The following is a 13,439-nucleotide window of genomic DNA, read 5'->3' on the forward strand; positions in this document are numbered from 1 at the left end:
AAGATAGAACATGTCCTATTCTTCACCATCTTGTGGACAAAAATGGGGATTGTTACAATGGATCCGCAAAACTAAAAACGGATGCAAGACGGACGTCACCCGTATTTATTGCAGATCTGCATTTTGTGTGAATGAACCCTTATTCAGTTACATGGTTGGAAAATTTACATATTTAGTGTTTTTATTCATATCATATTCTTTATAATAGTCTGAGGTTGTTGCATCCTCATTATTAGCGTCTGAAAAGAACTTCGAGGAGTGAGGTTATAGTTGACACTTCCAGATAGAGCAGTGCTCTTGTCCTAACATGACCACTGATGGAGGGGCCGGTGGCCAGACCTGTCAACCTGAAGCACAGGGACTGTACACATACCAGTTTCCCAGCCCACATATAGTGAAATTTACTGGAGGCCACTGATAGACTGGTCTGAGCACATGTCCCTCCATTACCATGTTCTGGACAATCAGTGAGGCCAGCTGGAGAACACAAGTGGCAGCAGCATAGTCATAAGGACTGCAGAGCAGATCTTCTAAAGACATGATATAGTAAGTGACACAGTTCAACACATTTCTGAAAATAAAAACCAAACTCTTTACCCCAGGGATCAGCAACCTCCGGCACTCCAGCTGTTGTGAAACTACAACTCCCAGCATGCTTCTTTCACTTCTGTGGGAGATTAGAGAAACAGCCAAGCAAGTGTGCATGATGGGAGATGTAGTTTCACAACAACTGGAGTGCCGGAGGTTGCTGATCCCTGCTTTACCCTCTCAGTATGGTTCTGGAGTGTGAGAGGAAACCACATGAAGAACATACAAACTCCATGCAGATGTTGTCCTTGGTGAGATTTGAAACCAGGACCCCAGAGCTACCGGGTAACGATGCTGATCAGTAATCCGCCATGCTCAGTCCATTACTGCAAATTTATTATCGCTGTTTTCTTCTATTCCATCACTTTAACCTTTATTTACTGTATGAAGATCGAATATCAATATGTCAACATGTTACATAAAGTCTCCATGGGGAGTCCTTCCCCTTACACTATGTCCTCTGAAGCCTCCTGCAGTGTGGGTGGAGGTATGAATACAGTAAGAAGATGGGAGGTTCATGAGGACAATTCATCAGTCACTGCTCTGACAGTAAAGAAGGCCGTTATGAGAGAAGTCTTATTTTTCTGTTAGAACATTTGCCACATTCTTTACAGGATTGTGGTTTCTTCTCTGTGTCAATTCTCTTTTGACTTTCAAAATGTAATTTCCTTGTAAAAATATCAAATAGGTTTCTCTCTTATGTGAATTCTCTTATGTTGATCAAGCTCTAATTTACTTAAATATTGCCAACATTCTTACCATGAATACGGCTTCTCTCCTATGTGAATTCTTTCATGTCTATTAAGATGTGATTTATCTGTAAAGCATTTCCCACAGTCTGAACATGAAAATGGTTTCTCTCCTGTGTGAATTCTCCGATGCAGACAAGACTTGATTTGTTTCTAAAACATTTCCCACATTCTGAACATAAATACGACTTCTCTCCTGTGTGAATTTTCTGATGTTGATTGAGGCTTGGTTTCTGTGTAAAGCATTTCCCACATTCTGAACATGAATACGGCTTCTCTCCTGTGTGAATTCTCTTATGCTGATCAAGATTTGATTTCTTGGTAAAACATTTCTCACATTCTGAACATGAATACTGCTTCTCTCCTGTGTGAATTCTCTCATGTTTTATAAGATTTAACTTACGTGTAAAACATTTCTCACATTCTGAACATGAATATGGCTTCTCTCCAGTATGACTTTTCTCATGACTAACAAGATCTGATTTTTTTGCAAAACATTTCCCACATTCTGGACAAGAATACGGCTTCTCCCCTGTATGAATTCTCCAATGTGCAAGAAGATTTGATTTCTGGGAAAAACATTTCCCACATTCTGAACATGAATACGGTCTCCCTCCTGTGTGACTTCTCTCATGTGTAACAAGATTTGACTGATTTGTAAAGCATTTCCCACAATTTGAACATGAAAATGGCTTCTCTCCTGTGTGAATTCTTTTATGTTTCACAAGGGTTGCATTCTGGGTAAAACATTTCCCACATACTGAACATGAATACGGCTTCTCTCCTGTGTGAATTCTATCGTGTTTAACAAGATCCGATTTATTTATAAAACATTTTCCTACATTCTGAACATGAATATGGCTTCTTTTCCTGTGTGAATTCTTTCATGCATAGCGAAACTTGATTTGTCTATAAAGCATTTCCCACATTCTGAACATGAAAAGGGCTTCTTTCCTATGTGAATTCTCTCATGTATAACAAGTTTTGATTTGCTTATGAAGCATTTCCCACATTCTAGACATGAATACGGCTTCTTCCCTGTATGAATTCGCTCATGTAAAACAAGTTTTGATTTACTTATAAAACATTTCCCACATTCTGAACATGAATAAGGTTTTTCTCCTGTGTGAATTCTCTGATGTATAACAAGACTTGATTTATTTAAAAAAGGTTTTCCACATTCTGAACATGAGTACGGCTTCTCTCCTGTGTGAATTCTTCTGTGTACTGAAAGTTCTGATGAATATGTGAACTGTTTTCCACATTCCCCACATTGAAACCTTTTACCCCTTTTCTGCCCAATACTTGTGATAACAAGCTGTGATTGGTCAGGAGAAGGTTCCTCATGATTTGGGGGATTGTATGATGGATGTGTAATGAGAAGCAATGGATACACAATGAGGTTTTCTTCTGAAGAGCGCTGCATGATATCCTGATCTTCTTTATAATTCAGAGATAACATGATGTTTTCTTCAGGCTTCTTACTGAGATTGTCTGTTAGGATTAAAAAATAATTTTGTGATTTGTTCTTCAAACAACAAAGTGGATAAAATGATAACATTGCAATGAGGCCGGATTCACATGAGTGTGTTATGGACTCTTTACCATCCTTATGACGTGCAAATGTCCTGGCCTCAAGTTTAAAAAACCCAAACTCACAGCATCATAGGGATTTATGATGCTCGGACTTCCTGTCACATAAATCCAGTCAGACAGGGACACATGCAGATAATACCGCCATAACATGCTCTTGTGAATCCAGCCATAAGCTACAAACACGCCAGCAGATGTGAAGTTTTTGTGCCAGAAGTTCAGCCGGAACGTCTCCTTCCTTTTCTTTGCATTTACAATGGAATCCACAGCAGAAAGTCATGGCGGGCTCTCAGACTCTGCTGTTTCTGCACTTTGCATACTGTAGATCTGCCTGCGGGTTTATCCCAAATCAATGGTGCAAAGCATAACACTTTCTTCTCACTACATGGTTAAAGGAACCGCGTGTGGAAATACTTACGTAGGTGGTTTTCCCTTTAAAAACAATGGATGGTTAATCCTGTATGGATTACGGCATGGGGCAGAAAAAAGGTAATCTATTACCGAAGGCTACTCTCCGGCAGAGGATCTCAAAACCTGAATAAAGCGCTTCTGTTTCACTTAATAATCCGGATGCATCCGTTTCGTCCGGATCCGGTTGTAATAAAGAGAAACTGAACAAACTAGCTCAGGGATTAAAACCATTGTAAGCCAATGGGTGCACCTGGAGCAGTCTCTGGTGGTGTCAACAGACTGTCTCTTTTGGAAAGGGTTCAGTATGCCAGTGTGCCCATGTGGCGCTTCGTCCGGCAGGTTGTGTGGCAGACTTAACTCTATGCGAGCCCTCTTGCTGGAGTAGATTTCAGCCATTTACCACACCAAAAACCGATGTGGAAAATGATAAATAAGCTGAGCCTGGTGGCCGGTCCACTTCCCCACCCGCCACTTTAGGAAAAGTGGTGTGAGCGGTGAAATGTCACAAATTTTACCACACAAATGATGTGTGACTAAATTTGTGACTTATTTAAACCACAAAAGAGGCGTAAATAGATAGTAAATGTCCCCCTAGGTCTATTAGACTCCAGCCATTGGGTTACTAGGTGTCACAAAAGCGGCTCATGACCAATAGGAGCTGGCCCTAGTGAAGCACCTTATTCCCCTAAGATGGACAGTTCACACATAGCAAATACACAGTAGCAAGTTGTAAGACTCCACAATGTCTAAGGAGAGACCCTTCCTCAAAGTGCTAAGGTATTCCAAGTTCCAATATGGCTGGTAAATCCAGAGGGCAGAGCACCGCAGCTTGCTCTCAAAAGCCCCAACAACCAACTTCACCCCAGTCACAAAGATATACAGACCCCCCCCCTCCTTCCCCCGTGTTATCGGCTACCCAAGTAGAGAAGAGTGCTTGGAATAATTGCCAAAACACTAAGCCCACTGCAAATGTGCTGCGATTTCAGACCTAGAAACTTCCGGAGGGTTACAGAGGTCATCAGATTACCTTATGTTTGGTAAGAGGGCGATCAGAAAACTCTCAATACGCCTTATATCTAATACAACAAACACTAACCTAATAAAAGGAGCGCATCCATCAGGCACATACAGGGTTACAGGGACAGGACAGAGTCCACTGTGGCACCACAGCTCCACCTTTATGATCCTGCGGTCAGCTGGACCAATGGAGAGATTCTTCATTGGGGGCCACAATGTCATTTACAATGCCTCACTGCTGTGCTTCCTGTCATGAGATCAGGGGTTCCACCCAGCTTCCAGGGTCTGCCAACCACTTATGCCAGCTATGCAGATTTCTGGGAATAGCATTGTACCTACAACTGCCCCATCGACCTGTTGCCAGGAACCCCTCCAGGTTGCAGCTGTATCTACTGTCCTCTGCCTTCTACATTACTCTGTGCTTCTCTTTCTAGAGCTGTCCTCTGCCTTCTACATTACTCTGTGCTCATCCTTCTAGATCTGTCCTCTGCCTTCTACATTACTCTGTGCTTCTCTTTCTAGAGCTGTCCTCTGCCTTCTACATTACTCTGTGCTCATCCTTCTAGACCTGGCCTCTGCCTTCTACATTACTCTGTGCTTCTCCTTCTAGACCTGTCCTCTGCCTTCTACATTACTCTGTGCTCATCCTTCTAGACCTGTCCTCTGCCTTCTACATTACTCTGTGCTCGTCCTTCTAGATCTGTCCTCTGCCTTCTACATTACTCTGTGCTTCTCTTTCTAGAGCTGTCCTCTGCCTTCTACATTACTCTGTGCTCATCCTTCTAGAGCTGTCCTCTGCCTTCTACATTACTCTGTGCTCCTCCTTCTAGACCTGTCCTCTGCCTTCTACATTACTCTGTGTTCCTCCTTCTAGACATGTCATCTGGCGTCAGACCTGGCTCTCTCCCTAACTGCTCAGCCTATGCGAAAATCTCAATGGTAGATGATCGCATATCCTCGTACCTCGACTGTATAACCCCTGAACACCCTATAATAGTGAGGGGACACGACCACCGGCTACCTACACTTGATACGGAGGGAGTCAGGGTCACCTGGGATCCAGCAAACAGGAAAACACAAATGAATGAACAAAACTTATCTGTAGAAGACTCGGTAGTAGCATCAGCATGCACACACTCCAGGAAAGAATATAAACCGCAAAGTGATGCAGTATGGGAAGGGATTTAAAGGGATGCAATCAGTGCAACTACATGACAGCTGAGAGGCTAACAAGATGAGAAAATGAAAGCAAAACAAAAGGAACCTCAAGGAGGAGGTTCTGAAGGACGTCTGTCAGAGCTTCTCAGATGTCTGGTGGTGACAGTACCCCTCCTTCTACGAGTGGACTCCGGACACTCAGGGCCCACCTTCTCAGGATGGGACCTATGGAAAGCCCTGATGAGACGAGTGGCCTTAATGTCCGTCACTGGGACCCACATCCCCTCCTCAGGACCATAACCCTCCCAATGAACGAGGTACTGGAGAGAACCGCGGACAACACGAGAATCCACAATCCTAGAGACCTGAAATTCAAGATTACCATCAACCACAATCGGAGGAGGAGGCAAAGACGAGGGTACAATGGGTTGGACATAAGGTTTTAATAAGGACTTGTGAAAAACATTATGGATCTTCCAAGTGTGAGGAAGATCAAGACGGTAGGCAACAGGATTGATGATGGACAAGATTTTGTAAGGCCCAATAAACTTAGGACCCAACTTCCAGGAGGGAACATTCAATTTGATATTCTTAGTAGACAACCACACCAGATCACCAACATTCAGGTCCGGACCAGGCACACGTCTCTTATCCGCCACACGCTTATATCTCTCACTCATGCTCTTTAGATTATCCTGAATCTTTTGCCAAATAGATGACAAAGACGAGGAGAATCTGTCCTCATCAGGTAAACCAGAAGACCCCTCTCCAGAGAATGTCCCAAACTGCGGATGAAACCCATATGCACCAAAAGAGGACTCCTGACGACGGTTATTTAAAGCAAACTCAGCAAGGGACAAAAAAAGAACACCAATCCTCCTGATTCTCCGCCACAAAACAGCGTAGATATGTCTCCAGATTCTGATTGACGCGCTCTGTCTGGCCATTCGACTGCGGGTGGAAAGCAGAAGAGAATGACAACCGAACCCCCAAGCGAGAACAGAAAGCCTTCCAGAATCTGGAAACAAACTGTGTGCCCCTATCAGAGACTATGTCTGAAGGAATACCATGCAATTTGACAATGTGATCAATAAATGCCTGCGCCAGCGTCTTATCATTGGGCAAGCCAGGAAAAGGAATGAAATGCACCATTTTGCTAAAACGGTCCACCACCACCAGAATCACAGTCTTCCCCGAGGAACGAGGCAGGTCCGTAATAAAGTCCATGGACAGATGTGTCCAAGGACGGGAAGGAATGGGTAACGGAAGGAGAGGACCTGATGGCCGTGAATGAGGGACTTTGGCACGAGCGCAGGTCTCGCAGGCTGCCACAAAACCCTCAACCGACTTACGAGGCGCCGGCCACCAGAATCTCCCAGCGATGAGATCCACTGTGGCTCTTGCCCCCGGGTGCCCAGCAAGGACAGTATCGTGGTGTTCCTTAAAAATCTTGTGTCTTAAAGCGAGAGGCACAAACAACCTCCCAGGAGGACAAAGATCAGGAGCCTCTGACTGGGCTACCTGAACCTCTGCCTCCAATTCAGGATAAAGAGCAGAGACCACCACACCTTCAGCCAAAATGGGACCCGGGTCTTCAAAATTCCCACCTCCCGGAAAACAACATGACAGGGCATCCGCCTTCACATTCTTAACCCCAGGGCGGAACGTGACAAAAAATTAAACCTTGAAAAGAACAAAGACCATCTGGCCTGTCTCGGGTTCAGACGCTTGGCTGACTCCAACTAGGCCAGATTCTTATGGTCAGTAAACACGGTAATAGGGTGTCTGGCTCCCTCTAGCCAATGGCGCCATTCCTCAAAAGCCAACTTGATGGCCAACAACTCCCTATCTCCCACATCGTAATTTCTCTATGCGGAGGAGAGTTTCTTCGAGAAAAAGGCACACGGTCGCCATTTGGCAGGAGAGGGACCCTGAGACAAGACCGCACCCACACACACCTCAGAAGCATCAACCTCAACTATGAAGGGTAGAGAAATATCAGATTGTACCAAGATGGGAGTGGAAGCAAAACTCTCCTTGATATTAGAAAAAGCCTTACGCGCCTCTACCGACCAAGGGGAAAAATCTACCCCCTTTCTAGTCATATCAGTGAGTGGTTTAACAACAGAGGAATAATTTAAAATAAACTTCCTGTAATAATTGGCAAAACCCAAAAAACGCATCAGCGCCTTCTGATTCTCAGGAAGCTCCCACTCAAGCACAGCGCGGACCTTCTCGGGGTCCATGCGAAAACCAGAAGCGGAGAGAAGAAACCCCAGAAATTGAATTTCTGGAACCGCAAACACACATTTTTCCAGTTTCGCATATAATTCATTCTCCCGCAGGATGAGCAAGACCTGACGTAAATGTTCCTTATGAGTTTTGAAATCAGGAGAAAAAATCAAAATGTCATCTAGATACACTAATACAAATTTCCCCATTAAATGATAAAAAATGCTGTTCACGAAATGCTGAAAAACGGCTGGGGCATTCATCAAACCAAAAGGCATAACCAAATTCTCAAAATGGCCCTCAGGGGTATTGAAGGCCGTCTTCCATTCATCCCCTTCTCTGACCCTGACCAGGTTGTATGCCCCTCTTAGATCTAATTTGGAAAAGACTTTAGCCCCAACAACCTGGTTAAACAGGTCCGGGATCAGAGGAAGCGGATAAGGGTCACGAATAGTGATACTGTTCAGCTCCCTGAAATCCAGACAAGGTCTTAAAGAACCATCTTTTTTCTTAACAAAGAAAAAACCAGCGGCAACAGGTGACTTTGAGGGTCGTATGTGTCCCTTTCTCAGACTCTCAGAGATATAAGGACGCATAGCGACCCTTTCAGGTTGGGAGAGATTGTATAAACGAGATTTAGGCAGCTTGGCGCCTGGGATGAGATTAATAGGGCAATCGTACTCCCTGTGCGGGGGCAAATCCTGAACTCCACTCTCAGAGAAGACATCCAAAAATTCAGAGAGAAAAGATGGTACAGTCTTAGTAGAAACCTCAGAAACAGATGTCATGAGGCAATTCTCTCTGCAAAAGTCACTCCAACCATTTATTTGCCTCGCTTGCCAATCAATGGTGGGGTTATGTTTAGTGAGCCAGGGTAGCCCCAACACTAGAGGAATAGGCAACCCCCTTAGGACGAAACATGACACATCCTCAACATGAGTATCACTCACAATCAAACGGATATTGTGAACTATGCCCTTTAATGATTTCTGAGAAAGTGGAACGGAATCAATAGCAAAAACAAGAATATCCTTTCCCAAAGTGCATACCTGGAAACCATGAGTTATCGCAAATTGATTATCAATGAGATTGACAGCTGCTCCACTATCCACAAAAATCTCACAAAAAATGTTCTTGCTCCCTAGCGCCACCCTGGCAGGTAGGACAAAACGGGAACTACAAGCAAACGGAAAACCTTCAATTTCCGCATCAACCTTGCCAGTAGTAACATATGGAACGTTTTTAGAGGATTTTTTTCTTTTTGTTACTTTATTACTCCCAAAAAACTGACTGAATCTCCTAGAGGGACAAACATTTGCCAAATGATTTATACCTCCACAACAGAAACAAACCTTCCTATGAGAGCTGAATCCTCTATTGTCAGAAGCAAGCAAACCCAGCTGCATGGGCTCCTGCTCAGAAGGGATTGAGAGCAACTGAGACCCCTGTGCACTGAATGAGACCGCCGCACTGTCCTTGGACTGAGTATGACAGGAAGGAGAGATCTCTCCTCTCTCTCTAAGACGCCTGTCAATACGAACGGCCAGAGACATGGCAGACTCCAAGGAGGTAGGTCTCTCATGAAAGGCAAATGCATCTTTCAATCCCTCTGAAAGACCATGGCAAAATTGACTTCGGAGTGCAGCATCATTCCAACCAGTATCAGCTGCCCATCTCCGAAATTCTGAGCAGTATATCTCTGCGGATTGTTTACCCTGACATAAAAGACGTAGTCTAGACTCAGCCAGAGCAATACAATCCGGATCATCATATATCTGACCCAGGGCTAAAAAGAATTCATCCACTGAACGGAGGGGCCGTGCCCCCACCAGCAGCGAAAAGGCCCAGGACTGAGCGTTACCTCTGAGCAGCGATATAATGATCCCCACCCTCCGTTCCTCATCACCAGAGGAATGGGGAAGAAGACGAAAATGGAGTTTGCAAGCCTCTCTAAAACGAACAAAATTCTCACTACCCCCAGAGAACGTATCCGGAAGCGAGATCTTAGGCTCAGAACAAACTCCATGAACGCAAGCTGAACCGGTCACTAGAAACTGAGAGATCTTACGGAGATCTTCTACCTCCAGTGAAAGACCCTGCATGCGGTCAATCAAGGTTGAAACCGGATTCATGCTTAAGACGGTTTTGGCGGTTTATAATGTCACGGATGGTGTAACAGAAAACAAGAAGACACAAAATGAAGATCCGACTGTCTGGATCCAAAACTAAGGAACAAAAGGGAGAGCCCTGCATCAGACCTGGCTCTCTCCCTAACTGCTCAGCCTATGCGAAAATCTCAATGGTAGATGATCGCATATCCTCGTACCTCGACTGTATAACACCTGAACACCCTATAATAGTGAGGGGACACGACCACCGGCTCCCAACACTTGATACGGAGGGAGTCAGGGTCACCTGGGATCCAGCAAACAGGAAAACACAAATTAATGAACAAAACTTATCTGTAGAAGACTCAGTAGTAGCATCCAGCATGTACACACTCCAGGAAGGAATATAAACCGCAAAGTGATGCAGTATGGGAAGGGATTTAAAGGGATGCAATCAGTGCAACTACATGACAGCTGAGAGAGGCTAATAACGAGATGAGAAAACGAAAGCAAAACAAAAGGAACCTCAAGGAGGAGGTTCTGAAGGATGTCTGTCAGAGCTTCTCAGATGTCTGGTGGTGACATGAATTCAGTTGAAAATGCTTACAACTACATATAAGGCCGTCCACAACCTGTCCCTTCCTTACATCTCGGACCTGCTTTTTCGATACATCCCGCCATGTACTCTCCGATCCTCACAGGTCCTCCTCCTCTGTTCACCTCTCATCTGTTCCTCACACCTTCGACTACAAGATTTCTCATGTGCATCCGACCTACTGTAGAACTCTCTGCCCCAACACATCAGACTCTCCCCAACATCAAAACCTGAAAACCACCTCTTCAGGAAGGTCTCCCCCTGCAATGAGCATGCACATACCCTCACCTACTGTCTGCCTCTCTTGTAAACTGTAAGCCCTCACGGGCAGGGTCCTCTGTCCCTCTGTACCAGCCCTGATAACAGTTTCATGCTCATTGTACTTGAGTATTCTATATTGTGCATGTGAACTCCCTTTCAGATGTACAATGACCTGGATATAATGGCAACGGCATTCATTTCTGAGAGTGACATCCTTTGCATCATCACCCAACTTGGCAATTGGGAGCACAGAGCTGGAGGTGGCCTTCATTTACTGGAACCCCCTGACTACAGTAACTCAGCTACTTACCTTCTCCTAACCTCTATACTTACCCCATTATCTGCCTGTTGCCCATAATGTAGTATTTGTCTCTTCCAGACCTCTAATGTGAACTTCCAGAAGGCACCATGCTGACATCATGCTCACAGCGATATTCACTCCGGACCCACTGCTCCAGCCGTGTATACATAAGGCAAAGAGTGCACTGGACCATGAGAGGATGGAGAGAAGATCCTGGAGAGGATGTCTATGTGCAGTCACAATCCTCCCGCTCCTGCACATAACACAGGGGTCACTGCCCAGAGTGCTCCTTTACTGCAGCTCTAAGGTGGAGCCTCACCTGAAGAAACCTCCAAACTCCCTTCCTCCATTCATGATTCCATACCTGTGGTCACATGGACTGGAATGTCCTCCTCCACCTCACTCTTACACGGGGGATCGCCCATCATCCGCTCTTCTTCATCCTCCACTTTAATATCAGTCACATCTTCCCCCTGATTTGTCATCTGTAACAATTCAGGACAATACAGCAGACAGGTGGGAAATCTAACAGATCCACATAAGAGACCCCCACCATCTATGACCCCTCTATGACTGCAGGACCCCCCCATATAGATGTGTATAGGGCTCAGCTCCATCTACCTGATGGTTCTCTGGGAGCTTCTCCTCTGGACAGTCCTGGGAATACAGAGGACGGGGACATCTCTCGGGGGGACTTCTCCTCCTGGAGTCAGAACCTATAGGAGATAACACACAGACTGAATACAATACTGAGCGCCACAAACAGGAGGAGGAACTCTGCTGTCATCCGCTATTTCTGCCGCCATCTTTGTAAATCCTCTTGTGGATCCTGAAATGCGGCAGAGGAGAACAGAAACCTGCGGGTGGATTAGGGAGGAGTTCACCCCGCTGCCCTCTGAGTGTCCGGATGACTGGGGTCTGGCAGTCAGCAGCCTGGAAGTCTATGGGCAGCCGGCAGCAGTTTATGAGCCGCAGATTCACCGGACATTTTATAGTTTCCAGGAGAATTTCTGACCCTTCAGTTTTCTGCTTCTAATGGAAAAGAGATTAAAAGTGTGACCCCCATAGAGGGACGAGAGCGCTCCCCAATATCAGGACTGAACCCCTATAGAGGGACGAGAGCGCTCCCCAATATCAGGACTGAACCCCCATAGAGGGAGGAGAGCGCCCCCCGATATCAGGACTGAACCCCCATAGAGGGACGAGAGTTCTCCCCCAGTCTAGAGATTAGCGAAGTTTTGAAAATTTCAATTCGGATGATTCGCTGCTGAACTTCGTCAAGAAATTTGATCTGTTCCGAGTTCGATCATCATGAATCGCAATAAATCAGGCATACCGAGGCCACTGGGCCTAATCCGATTCATCCCACTTGGTGGCCCAGTCTCAGTATAAAGCCTCATGCAGACGTCTGTGGAACACGATCCGTGAGATAACGGACTGGCATCCTGCTTAGTGCAGGAGCACACGGCGCCATTGGTTGCTATGACGCTGTGAGCTTTGTGCCGCCGCCGCAGTACAGTAATACACTGGTATATACGAGAGAGCAGAGGGACTGCACGGAGAGAGTATGAAGAGAGCAGAGGGACTGCACGGAGAGAGTATGAAGAGAGCAGAGGGACTGCACGGAGAGAGTATGAAGAGAGCAGAGGGACTGCACGGAGAGAGTATGAAGAGAGCAGAGGGACTGCACGGAGAGAGTATGAAGAGAGCAGAGGGACTGCACGGAGAGAGTATGAAGAGAGCAGAGGGACTGCACGGAGAGAGTATGAAGAGAGCAGAGAGACTGCACGGAGAGAGTATGAAGAGAGCAGAGGGACTGCACGGAGAGAGTATGAAGAGAGCAGAGGGACTGCACGGAGAGAGTATGAAGAGAGCAGAGGGACTGCACGGAGAGAGTATGAAGAGAGCAGAGGGACTGCACGGAGAGAGTATGAAGAGAGCAGAGGGACTGCACGGAGAGAGTATGAAGAGAGCAGAGGGACTGCACGGAGAGAGTATGAAGAGAGCAGAGGGACTGCACGGAGAGAGTATGAAGAGAGCAGGGGGACTGCACGGAGAGAGTATGAAGAGAGCAGAGGGACTGCACGGAGAGAGTATGAAGAGAGCAGAGAGACTGCACGGAGAGAGTATGAAGAGAGCAGAGGGACTGCACGGAGAGAGTATGAAGAGAGCAGAGGGACTGCACGGAGAGAGTATGAAGAGAGCAGGGGGACTGCACGGAGAGAGTATGAAGAGAGCAGAGGGACTGCACGGAGAGAGTATGAAGAGAGCAGAGAGACTGCACGGAGAGAGTATGAAGAGAGCAGAGGGACTGCACGGAGAGAGTATGAAGAGAGCAGGGGGACTGCACGGAGAGAGTATGAAGAGAGCAGGGGGACTGCACGGAGAGAGTATGAAGAGAGCAGGGGGACTGCACGGAGAGAGTA

The 13,439-nt window shown here is 46.1% G+C and overlaps 1 pseudogene; it reads right to left on the minus strand.

Moving 5' to 3' along the window:
• Window positions 1–95: 95 nt before the first annotated feature.
• LOC122929010 lies at window positions 96–11,434 on the minus strand (annotated as a pseudogene).
• Window positions 11,435–13,439: the final 2,005 nt, after the last annotated feature.

The sequence above is a fragment of the Bufo gargarizans genome, chromosome 2, assembly GCF_014858855.1.
Source record: "Bufo gargarizans isolate SCDJY-AF-19 chromosome 2, ASM1485885v1, whole genome shotgun sequence".
Classification (NCBI taxonomy): Eukaryota; Metazoa; Chordata; class Amphibia; order Anura; family Bufonidae; genus Bufo; species Bufo gargarizans.